The sequence below is a fragment of the Telmatherina bonti genome, assembly GCF_933228915.1.
Source record: "Telmatherina bonti genome assembly, chromosome: 15".
Taxonomy (NCBI): Eukaryota; Metazoa; Chordata; class Actinopteri; order Atheriniformes; family Telmatherinidae; genus Telmatherina; species Telmatherina bonti.
This window is the reverse complement of record NC_136613.1, coordinates 25,280,446-25,294,192: the sequence shown is the minus strand read 5'-3', so window position 1 is coordinate 25,294,192 and position 13,747 is coordinate 25,280,446.

Here is a 13,747-nt window from a genome sequence, read left to right as displayed (position 1 = left end):
GGTCTCGTTTTAAAGTCTACAGGTTATTAAAGATTCATTTTACATAAATAATATATTTAATGTTCAGTATTTTTACACCGCTTATAATCTTGAAGAGAAAATTGTCTCATCACTATTTAGCACCACTTCTATTTCCTGATCTGGGAAGTTGAGTGTTATATGTGTAGCCTCATTTTTTTTTCCAAGAATCTGAGGCTGCCTCATAACTTTTGAAGTGTTTTTAATGTTTTTTTCACTCATGATTAGTAGTTGATTTAGTAACTAGTAGAAATGCATCATATTGATAGCATGAATCAGGGTAATTATGTCAGAAAATGACAGACAAGCCTGATCAGACACGAGTCCCTCTGAAATCCCACCTGCAGTGATTACAGGTCGATCTGCTGTAAGTAAACACACTGATCTGAAAACGGGTGTGTTTGGTGTAGCGGCGTCAGGCGGGGGCTATAAAGGGAAGCAGGGCGTTCTCTTGTCATGTTGGACTGATTTCTTTAAAAACATATTGAGGTACTTTGGATTAAGATGTCGTTTCTCTGAGGATATTTTGTACTGTATTTATTGTCACTTGAGTCACTGCAGGATGTAAACCGGCTGTTTCCAGCCAGGAAGTTACTGGTCTGAGACTGATGGAGATGGGCATGGGAAGAAAAAAAACCATACATGCACAGATAAATGTGTTGTTTAATCACAGTGAAGATTTCTACCAATGATTTTCAGCCAGTTTTAAAGACAAAAACAACACTGGAAGAAACTGGTCAGTAAATGTGGAGTTTTCATATGGAATAAATCTGAATCATACTACATGTTACATTGCTTTGCTAACTTTCATGAAGGTTCACGCTTAAATGATGACTTTTTCTAACCTTGTTTATATTTTTGTAACATCACACCCTTCTATAAAGATCACATTCAATGGAATTGTTGTAAAATGGATATTTGATCAGAGAAAAGGCAATAAATTTGTTTGCTTCTGGGGATGTCTGGCTTTATTTCCATTCAGGTTTATTCCTAAATTTATATAAGATTTTATTTTTATCCGTCTTTTCTATGTATTTCATATTTTATTTATAAATCATAAGCTTGTGTTTTAAACATATGTCATAATATTATAAATTTGGTCAATTTCCTTCATTATACATTTTATTTTACTCATTTTTATTTCTCCACTTGTGTATTTGTGTATATATACAGCAAATGTGCAAAATATTACAATATTTGCCTTGAAAATGTTAATCTAAACATAAGAAATTAAACCGTATATGGATAAATTAGGAATTGTACTTGTTTTTGTTCCATTAATTGCAGTTAAAGTAGTTTATATGTCTCTTTCATGTTTATCAAATTCATGCCATGGGCCAGAAGCATCTGAAGCACACGGTTCCTGGTCTGGTGGGTTCATAAGTGATAAAATTGCAAAGCAGAACATCAGTGCTCGGCTTGTCATCCAACAACAAATCAATTTCTCTGTCAACAGCAGACAGATCCCGAAATGAGTTGGGTTCCTCGCGCAGGTTAAACCAGCTGACGTCTGTTCACGACCTGGTTGTTTCAGTAATGACACTAGATGGCCACAAGAGGGAGCCAGTGTGTTGCATCACTGTAGGATTCTGAGTGGAGGTTTCTTGCTAAAAAAATGTACTCAGAAGAGTAAGAATTAAATGACTTTAACTTTTATTTAACATCAGGGTAAGTCTCCATGAGCAGCACAGGAAGTCACCTATACTCACATGTGAAAACGCATCAGGTAACCAAGATCAAGTAACTTTTTCATTCATTTTATATATATATATATACATATATATATATAGATAGATAGATAGATATGTGTATATGTAATATATATATAATTTACACAAAATCAGTACTCACCTGTATGTGTGAGAAACGCAGCTCCTGTTCGTGCATTTCTGATGATAATGCAGCATATGAATGTGTATGTATGTCAGCTCGCCATCTGTCTTCTATCAGGAGTTTGTGGGCTGACGGATTAAATTAATTAAACTGAACAAAGAGGTAGCACTTCCACAAGAAAACTAGCCCTAATCCATCAGTGAAGTCCCTTTGTATTGTGAATTAAGATACATTGATTTTGTCTTTTGACACACTGCTGTTGATGCTGTTTTTGCTTCTTTGGACCAGAACAGATTTTCAATCTTTTAATTGCAGACACGGGGTAACGGAATTCAACTAAAAGTAATGGATGGAGGCATAATAAGCATTCTTTGTTGTTCTGTTTCCCCTTTAGAGCTTCTGTATCTGGAGGTCAAAGGAAAGATGGATCATGGAAACACAGGAAGAACAGTGTTGAAAAAATATCAGACCTGCTGGCATTTGTTTTGGAAAGAGAAACTTTGGAGGCTGCCTTTAGTTGACGAGGAAACAAGGAAATAACCTGACCTTTCAGAGCTGCTGGAAACCAGCAGCAGAATGCACTATTTTTACACTCACATTTTAACACTCGTATACAGGCGGCTGAAATGAGTTTCCTCCGCAGGGTGGCCGGGCTCTCCCTTAGAGATAGGGTGAGGAGCTCGGTCATCCGGGAGGGGCTCAGAGTAGAGCCGCTGCTCCTTCGCATCGAGAGGAACCAGTTGAGGTGGCTCGGGCATCTGGTCAGGATGCCTCCTGGACGCCTCCCTGGTGAGGTGTTCCAGGCACGTCCCTCGGGGAGGAGACCCCGGGGAAGACCCAGGACACGCTGGAGGGATTACATCTCTCGGCTGGCCTGGGAACGCCTCGGGATCCCCCCCGCAGAGTTGGCAAATGTGGCTGGGGAGAGGGAAGTCTGGGCTTCCCTGCTTAGGCTGCTGCCCCCGCGACCCGACCCCGGATAAGCGGCGGAAGATGGATGGATGGATGGCATTTTAACACTTTACATGCATCAAATGAAACAAAAACTCTGGGGTGATCTTTATTATCACGGTTAAAAGACACTGGTTTTAAAATTGGATAAACTAAAAGGTTGAATAAATAATTTGTTACTGTTTTATTCAAATCTCTCATAAGCTGCAATAAAAACCTGAGACTTAAAATGTTTTATTTGATTGAACAAGTTGAAAACCATCAGCAAAGGGTTGAAAAAGAAAACTCCCCTGAAGTCATATCATCACCTACAGATGCACCCCATGAGCCAAGCGCTTCACTTTCTTCCGCTGATGGGACGGAGCTCGCCGCTCTAACCTCATTTAGGTTCTCTGAAACTTAATAGTTTAGCTGCAGACAAACTCTCAGTTGGCATCATTAGTCTGTTGAACAACATGCACGTGAGCTATCCTCTCAAATCACACCAATACACTGCCGTTCTAACAAGTTTTTTTTTTTTATTTCAGACAGGCTTTCAGTCATTAACTTAGATTTTGGTGCATCTTTAATTAAATTCTTGCAATGATTCATTGAAAAGATTTGAGACTGTTGTCTGAACAAGTAGGGCCAAGCGGACCTGAAACTGGAGGATGACTCGGGAAGTCTTCAGTGTTGGTCATGATGGTTAAGATAAAACTTTATTAGTCCCCACAGGAGAAATTTAAATAGTCACAGCAGCTGGGAAAATAGCATTTTAAAATATAAGATAAATATGAAACAAATTAGTGAGTACTGTAATGAATGAATGCCTATGAGAATAACAGTAATTGCTTGAGTTAGCAAAGATGTTATTTCTACTTTCATCCATAGATTTTTTTTTTTTTTCCCCTTTTAATTATCCTGATTGTGCTTTTTCCTCTGCAGTCTCTTCCCCTCGCCTGGAAAGTTGTCCCGTCTCTAATGATGGCATCATGTTCAGCATTAAATGCCTTTCTCTTTCATTCCATGTGCTTTCAGTTCTTTGTTGAAAGCCTCTTGTTGTATATCTGCTTCCTGATTATGATCAGTTCCACTGTGGATCGTTTTACGTCTGCATGAAACTCATTTGTGATTCTTTCACACTGGTGTGAATCTCCGGGTCATAAAAGAAGGGTATAAAAGTGGCAGGAGATTCAAGAGTTGAGTGCTGGCAGAGTGCATTTCTACAAACCTCTCCAAGTTCTACAGTGTGCTTTTACAATGTGTTTTTCCATAACCACACTCTCACAGCACTTTTTTATGATATATTTTGCACCCAACATATGCAGCATGCAGAGCATCGGCTCTTTGATGCAGTGGGAGTTGGTTTCTGTTTTATGTGTTGGTAAAGTTGTCAGTGGAAGACTTTTAAAAGAAGGTAGGAAGCAATAACATGTTATTTCTCTTTCACCTTTGCAGCTGGAGGCTGTCCTTGTACAAGGTGAATGTTTTAATTCTGCACGATGCCTCTCAAAGTCCTAAACAAACCTATTCACAAAGAAGAAGCACAATTTAATGTACTAGAAAATTTCTTATGCTAACACAGAAATAATCACCAGAACTGTGTTGAAGACAAAGGAAAAGCCATATAAATTAAAAGAAGAACAAGACATGCTTGAAAAAACAAAGAGGGAAAAAAACAGGACAAAGGATGATTTGTCTCTTTGCTTGTCTCCACTCCTCTTCCTGTCTGGCAGATCCAGAGTCGCAGACTGAGAGGAGCTGAGGTTTAAAAGCAGGACACAAGGGATTGTAGGTTATTGACCCACTTACCTGCTGTGACTAAACACTGGCATCCTGACATACTGGCCTGGACCAACCATCCAGCCTGCAAAGCACATCTCTGCCGTCAGCTTTTATTCACCCATAAACACCTCTTCCCCTCACATAAATAAGTGGAGAACAGTTCTTTCCACCGAACTCACACATGAGAATATGAACTCCGAGCTGGGTTCAGTCTGTGTCTCTGAAACATCCACAAATTTGCTGTTTTAGAGAGACGCTGCCAGAGAGGCATCTGGGCAGAAATCCATTTTTCACCATTTTCAATCAAAACAGGTCCCGATTTCATGGCAGCGCTTTCCAGCAGCCAGCAGATTTAATGTTCATCACATATTCATTAGATGTAGTCACTACAGTCTCTGTTTAAAACCAAACAACCAAAAAACTGTTAGAAAGTAGAAAAAAAGCCTCATTTCTGGCTGAATCAGGCCTTTTCTGGTCAGGAAAATTCAGTCTGGAAATTGCTTCTGGCAACTTAATGAAAAAAAAACTTTCTGGCACCTAAAAAGAGCAGCGGCAGTAGAAAAAACTCTCATATTCACAACTAGATTACTGAGGCAAGTCTGACTCTGAGAGCCTCCATCACTAATCTACAATAAACAGCAACTTCCAAAGGAGAACAAGTTGTCAGACAGATCAGGGAGTCAGTAAACTCTTGTGTGTTTAGTCCAAACACTTTTATTTGTGCCTGCATTTTTAATGTGTGCATCAAAAACAGAACCAGTGATTAATTATAAAAACCTTTAATAGAGCTGGATCAGCACAAAGTGCTGAAGCCTGTTTCCATATCGTGCACATCCTCCAGGGCCATGACTAGAAAATCTGTGCATGAGGGAGGCCAGGCAGGGGCACGGACTGGAGGAGGGTAGCACAAATACATAAGACCCTTGCTTTAAAAAAAAAAAAAAAAGCAATTAAATTTTAGGAAATAATGAACTCATAACAACTCAAGTGGTCATCAATGTAAGAAGTAAAGTAAAGATTTTAAAGCCAATTATATTTTTTTTATGAACTATTAACTCAGGATGATCTTGCATGCCTTTCATCCCTATTGTGTGAACATTTATACTTCAATGATAACAAGAACAACTTTGAGCCAGATATGTTTTATCAGTGTTCATTTCCACATTCTTGGCTTTTAATCTGCACAGTCAGCACATCTGGTTTCATGATTTGTTGATCTTTATAACATTAAAAGCAGCTTGGACAGATAATCATCCCCGACTGAGACAGTTGCCATGACGATGCTGTACAAATGCTGCATTGGATAAAAGTCAGTTTTACACTAAATGTTGGTTAGAATTTGATTGTCTCAGCTTGCGTTGTCACCTGGGGGGAAAGTCAGAGTTTGGGGGGAGGCCAGTGCCCTACCTGAAAATTGTCAACCCCAAAATTTCTCTCATGTAACTCTGGTGGAAATCACAAATTTTGTATTATAAATTAAAACTGTATTGTCACAATTACAGATTTGTATTTAAATGTACAGTCATTAACCCTTTAACTGGCTGCTTTGCTACTTGGAAGAAATCCTTTTTCAGTGATAAGGCATCTTATTTGGAATTTGTGTAAATAAACAAGCCTGTCATCTTTACTATTTGCTTTAGATTTGTAATCTAAATAGTAAGTTTTTTTTTTATCCCATTTCTGTTTCAAGTTTTCAAGTTTTTAAGTTTTTTTCCCTTCTTTTTTCTTAGTATAATTTTGCCTATGATTCATCAAGTTTAAATGTAACATGTTAGTAAAGACATTTATCTATGGATAAACTTTTGTTTTGATGACACAGATGAGAGGATTTCTGCTTTAACAACACCTCTCGCTGCATTTTCTATCGGGGTGGAAACTGTCAGCTGTCTGCGCTTCCAGGCATAGTTTAAACTGCAAACTGACCCATCCTTAATTCACAAATCCACGCCCCCACCTCTTCACACGACATCTTCACCTGCGTGATATGGGAGCGCCAGATGAACTCCTCACCTCAGGTCCTCTTTGGAAGCTGTACAACTGGTTTGTGTGTTTAAAGTCATTGTCGCAGTGAGGGACATACTTACCAATGAGCCTCTGAGAAAGTCATTTGTCACCTGGTCCCTGCACGTTAATTTGCTGTTCTCATGCGATGTTCTCATTCCCACTTCCATTCACTGATCACTCCAGGTGTTGAGTTTCACTCCCTAATGACACTTTTGATACGATAACGCACACAAGCATGCATACCCTGAGGTCATATGAGCTGCTGGATAAGGGCCATCCCTATGAGGGGAGTCATCTACATGACAGTCTGGGAGCCACAACAGCTCTTTGTCATCTAAGTGAAACCAAAGAAACTAAACATCCCAGTAAAGATAAGCTCAGTCAAAGCCTATCATTCTCATGTCTTGCTTTTTTTTTTTTTTTTCTTTACTCTAGAGGGTCCTGCATTTCCAAACAAACAGAATAAAATCATATGAAAAGATTCTTGATGATTTTTATAACATAAAGTTGACAGTTTGTGGCAAAATTGTTTTAATTTAATTGTATTCACATAATGGTAGTTCCCATTATGTGTTTTAGATTCTGCATATCCTGGTACCTGTGTACCCATTAACTGCATGTAACCTTTTCTGTAGCACAATGATGGACTGATACTAGGAGGATAATTGGAAGCCTGTCAGCAGAACAAAACACCTCTTGCACATATTACAGAGATAGATTTTTAAATGACAGCGTAACTATTAGGGCTGTGAAGATATGCTTTTATCACGGTTCGATTTGATTCCGATTTTTTTGGGTGCCGATTCGATTTAAATTGTGATTCTTACAATTCTTCAATATTGCTGATTCTTGCAGATTAAAAACAAAATAAATGTATTAGGAACTCAACCAGTAGAAACCGTTTCAGTAGCTAATGCTGAAAGGTTGAACGTCACAGCAGCAGCAAAACAGACCTTGCACAATCAAAACCATTGTGAACAGAAAAATCACGATCTGCATCTCCAGAAAGTTTCACCTCTCTGCAGGACACATTACAATACACACAGTAACATGCTGTTCCGCAGTGCTGGATGTTTTGTTGCAACAGTAAACATCTAGCTATGGGCTTTCGTGCAGCTTCCAACTTACTTGTTCCATTTGAATGCACCATTAGACGTCTGGCATTGTCCATAAAGTTAACGTCCTGTACTTTTTAACTTTAACCTGTTCCACATCTTTCCTGCCTAGACATGAGAGTCTTACTGAACAGACTATATGGACTTGGCACATAGGCCTGGATCTACTAAGATCCCAGTTTCTGAGTTGTAATTTGCATATGCAATCTTGAATTTTGGGTATGAAGCTGAGTTTTGGTTTGCAGGTGATTTACTAAGAATGATCGTGTAAATGGGCAGTAGGTGCAAACGTGTTTGAGACTCCCTTTTCAAATGAAGGTTTTGTGTGTTTTGTAGTTTGTAGCATGGCGAGTTTGGGGAGAAAGCAGGACCTACAGCAAATAAATCTGACTGTTACACAAATAAACCCTATATGAGAGCGCATTTATGAAAAAGTTATGCTTAAATGATGCGAAAAGGGGATGACGTAAAAAGACGGTATAAAGACATAAGAAGATGAGCAAAAAAATTGGCATAGAATAAAACAGGTGGGGGCAGAGGGTGTACTGTTGCCTTAAAAACAAATAACATGAATAAATATGACAGTGTCTTGTTTCTAATACAGGCCTTGTGAAGTATTACTCAGGATTTCATGAATTGAGCCACGTACAAACCAGCTGTCTCAAAACTCGCCAAACATAAACTTAGGGAACAGAAGATTGTTTTTTGAAAATAAAAGCACCACGAATTTCCCGAAATATTTTGTACATGGGCACAAGCATTTGCTCCTATCAGGTAAAAAATCCAGACATATAAAAAAAAAACTTGTTAGGCCTCAGTTGATGAAAGCAGAGCATTTAGAAACTTGATAACCATCCAGCAACATATGACATTTAGTAACTTGGACAACACATCTGGGGGATCCCAGCTGTGATACGCAATATCTGTCATTTGCAGGTATGTGTGACTCTTCTTCAAATCCACCCTGAGTTCCTCCAACAGCTCCAAAATGGCAATCCAGGATCAGTGATATGTTTTGATGTTTGTTTCTTCGTTCATTCCAAAAATATTCACACAAGGGTGAAAATCCTCCTTTCTTCCTCATTCTGACGCTCACTGTGAGGTCACATGAAGTCATGTGATCATACATGCCTAAATGCATTGTGATTGACTGATGAGATATTTGTTAACAAGCAACCAGAGTAGTGTCTCCAATATAGTGGCAGATGAGTGTAACGTATTTCTAGATACATCCTGAGCCGTTTCTATGGTGCACATGAAATAATGTGCTGACATAGTTGAGTTTTGCTTTTGTGTTTGTGCATTAGAAGTTAACAGCCACCTGAAATCCTGTAATTATCAACCACTGCCAGTGTTTTTACAGCAAAGTCAATGTTACATTTTGCTTGACGTTATGTTTGTTAAACCAAATTTTTTTGCAAACCGGGCTGCATGGTGGCACAGTGGTTAGGACTGTGGCTTCATAGCAAGAAGGCCGCTGGTTTGAGCATTGCGTGGGGGGGTTGAACAGTGGCCTTTCTCTGTGGAATTTGCATGTTTCCCCCAGTGTATGCGTGGGTTCTCTGTGGGTATTCCAGCTTCCTCCCACTATCCAAAGACATGCATGCTGGGTTAACTGGTTACCCTAAACTGGCCCTAGGATTTGGCCTGGACTGGTTCCCTGTCCAGAGTGTACCCTGCCTCGCCTAATGATGCTGGCTCCAGCTTCCCTGTGATCCTTAATTGGACAAAGCAGTTGAGAAAATATATGTATTTTCAAACCTGGGACAAATAGTGAGACAATAAAGCAAATGAATCAATTCTTTCAGAATAAAGGTATTAAATATATGTAGGCACCTGGGCAGAGCAGCTCTGCCTTTCTGCTGAGCCTGGTCACAGCTACTGCCAATTGGTGATCAGGACCAGTGGCACAAGAAAAGGCAGTCCTGCTTACCTGGAGGCGAGAGCTGATCTGAAAGCAAGCAGGTTGGAAGTGACAAGGAAAGTGTGGTAATGTATGAAGTAATTTTGTTGGTAACTGTAAGGTTAAAGATTACCTTGGGTCTTTGTTAAGACCATTGAATAAAAGCCCTCATCCTTGTTGCTCCTGGGAAGGCTCTCTCTCTTTGTATAACTTGTTTTACAGCTTTTCATATTTGAACTGTTTTTTTATCTGTTTCCTTTTAGTGGTCTCCTGTTGTGCAGAGTTGCCTCCACCTGCCTGGTGACCAGGTATAATTTTAGACTGGATTGGATTTTAATGGTTTAATTGCATGTGGTTTTAGTGTTTCGTTTATTTATTAGCGTTGTTTGTGCTTTTACCAGTCTGGGATTAATGCTCGATCACTTCAGGAAGTAGCTAGGAACTACATTTTGTAATGCACAGGAGACAAAAGTTTTAATTTGTCTGTCAGTCCTGTCTTGCTTGGCCTGCTGAAGTGCTCTGTCCAGGGGTGTCCTTATAGGGGAAGCTGAAGGGGGCCACAGCCCCTCTACCCCCAACCAGGCGTCACATGTATGTATTTTTTATACACTGCTCAAAAAAATAAAGGGGACGCTAAAGTAACGTGCTGTAGATCTGATTGAATGAAATATTTTTATTAAACTTTGTTCTTTCCATAGTTGACTGTGCTGACAACAAAATCACACAATGAAAATCAAATGTATCAACCCGTGGAGGTCTGGATTTGGAGTTATACTCAAAATGAAAGTGGAAAAACACACTACAGGCTGATCCAACTTTAATGTAATGTCCTTTAAACAATTCAAAATGAGGCTCAGTAGTGTGTGTGGCCTCCGCGAGCCAGTATGACCTCCCTACAACGTCTGGGCATGCTCCTGGTGAGGCGGCGGATGTTCTCCTGAGGGATCTCCTCCCAGACCTGGACTAAAGCAACCACCAATTTGTGGAAAGTCTGTGGTGCAACTTGGGGTTGGTGGATGGAGCGAGACATGATGTCCAAGATGTGCTCAACTGATTCAGGTCTGGGGAACTGGCGGACCAGTCCATAACATCAATGCCTTCATGTTGCAGGAACTGCTGACACACTCCAGTCACATGAGGTCTAGCATTGTCTTGCATTAGGAGGAAACCAGAGCCAACCCCAACAGCATATGGTCCCACAAGGGGTCTGAGGATCTCATCTCAGTACCTAATGGCAGTCAGGCTACCTCTGGCGAGCACATGGAGGGCTGTGCGGCCTTCCAAGAAATACCACCCCACACCATTACTGACCCACTGCCAAACTGGTCATGCTGGAGGATGTTGCAGGCAGCAGAACGTTCTCCACAGCGTCTCCAGACTCTGTCACGTCTGTCACATGTGCTCAGTGTGAACCTGCTTTCATCTGTGAAGAGCACAGGGCACCATTGGTGAATTTGCCAATCTTGGTGTTCTCTGGCAAATGCCAAACGTCCTGTATAGTGTTGGGCTATAAACACAACCCCTACCTGTGTACGTCGGGCCCTCATACCACCCTCATGGAGTCTTCTTCTGACTGTTTGAGCAGACACATGTACATTTGTGGCCTAATGGAGTTCATTTTGAAGGGCTCTGGCAGTGGTCCTCCTGTTCCACCTTTCACAAAGAAGGAGGTAGCGGTCCTGCTGCTGGGTTGTTGCCCTCCCACGGCCTCCTCCACATCTCCTGATGTACTGGCCTGTCTCCTGGTAGCGCCTCCGTGCTCTGGACACTACGCTGACAGACACAGCAAACCTTCTTGCCACAGATCGCATTGATGTGCCATCCTGGATGAGCTGCACTACCTGAGCCACTTATGTGGGTTGTAGACTCCGTCTCATGCTACCACCAGAGTAAAAGCACCACCAGCATCCAAAAGTGACCGAAACATTGGAACTGAGAAGTGGTCTGTGGTCACCACCTGCAGAACCACTTCTTTTATTGGGTGTATCTTGCCAATTGCCTGTAATTTCCACCTGTTGTCTATTCCATTTGCACAACAGCATGCGAAATTGATTGCCAATCAGTGTTGCTTCCTAAGTGGACAGTTCCTATTTCACAGAAGTGTGGTTGACTTTGAGTTACATTGTGTTGTTCAAGTGTGTTTTCTTTGAGAAATCCGACAGTTTTTATTTTTTGCCACTGTTTTCTAGATTAAGTGATGCCTCTGTAAAGGAGTCCACTGCTCCTGTAACAGGAGAACGTTGGTGCACAGCCTTCGTTGCAGCATTGTGACTGAACTTCTGTGGAAATGATCAGCTGAGAAACTCCAGGAAAGAGTAGCGCGTAAGGGCGACACTCATTAATTATTTCCACATGACTCAACAGTGCCGAGCCCTGATGAGAAGTCATAGTTTACAGCTTCCATGAAATGAAACAAGATCTAACAGGAGACAGTTTCTTTGAGGTATCTTAACCCACCAACGCACAGACACACTCAACACACACACACACACACACACACACACACACACACACACACACACACACACACACACACACACACACACACATACACATGCAACTGCGTCACCAGTGGAGCCGCTGCTTCACATCACAGTGAGGAATGTTTGATCCAAGCATTGCCACACACAAATAACCTGGACAAATATTACCTCAGAGGTGCTGCTGTCACAGAGAAAGCATGCTTCGTCTTACGCCATCACCCCCCAGGATAAGACATCATTGCTCTAAACACCTACACGCCATCAAGACCTTTACCAGCTTATACCCCAGTCTAAAGATACAGGAGCTATTCATAGGTAACGTCTTTAATGATGGTTTTGCATTGTTAATGAGAATTGGTATCTAATCAGCTTGAACCTTCGTGCCATTGTAGCATTTTTACTGATGGACTTCAGAGCACAGGTTTTAAAGGAGCCACTTACAAGCTGCTGAGGTTCTCCAGGTCATTGTAAAGACACCAGATGTTGACCGTCTGTCAAGGTTTGCTTGGGACAAACTGCTCCTAATAGTCTCAAGTTCGCAGAGCATTGTTTTATTAAGTTTATTTAACAGTTAAGTTTTCCAAATCGACATTACAGATTAGACAGCTTAGTGTGTTATAGCAGAGCTCAGATACAAATCAATATTTTCCAGATTTATTAAGTGTTTTTATGCATTTCCACCCGTACAACCAGCATCACATAATGAATTTACCTTACTTGACTTTTGTTCATACGTGCTCTAAGTCTGCAAACTTTATGAAGGCATAACACAGTTTGAATGGTGGTTATTTCAGGTGTGCGGATGACACAAATGCTTTCATTGTGCAAAAAATAAATAAACTCAACAGGCTATTTCTGAGTACATAACAGGAAGAGCGTATGTAAATGTTCACAATGACGTCACCAGACTGCACACACTCCTCTGTGTTTCCTCAGTGGTTTTTCCAACTTCCACACGCCACAGGACTTCACCACAATCACCTGAAAATGAGGTGTCTTCAACGTCATCCTCTGCGAAAATTAAATCAAGTCACCACCTTCCACACTGGTTTGTTTTCTGGCTGTAATTTCCACAGGGCTCCAGCGCTGCTCGACCTCAAGTCACATGATGCCATCACAATGAGGAGCAGAAACACATGTTAAACCACACACTGAGGCACTCAAACCATCACCTCAAATCCTACAAAGCATTTACTCTGCATCTCTGCATGATGCCATGGTGTCTTTAATGGTGTTGCAAAAAGAACAGCTTTGGCTCTAAACTTTATGCTGATACAACGAGAGGCTACACTTCCATCTGAGGTCAAACTCGCTCTATACTCAGACAGCATCAGTAGCACATGCTGATTTAGTTAGATATTTCTGTATCTATTTCTACAAAATTTCTACAACATTAATGTTTGGTAAATAAACTTTTGTCTTTCAGGCTTTAAACTTTAAGCAGTTGTTGAAAATTAACACTAATATCCTGTTTTATTACCTTTTCCTCTAGTAGGTGATTATGTCTGCAAATTTTTAAGCCCTCACAACAGACAGTCATGCTAATGAATAAAACACACAAGCACAGATGACAGAAGGTATAAGACAACAGCTTTAATCATTCATATGTCAGTCCGTATGTCTGTACAGATGTCATCTCATCAATCCTTACATCCTATTAACCAGATTCTGTTTTT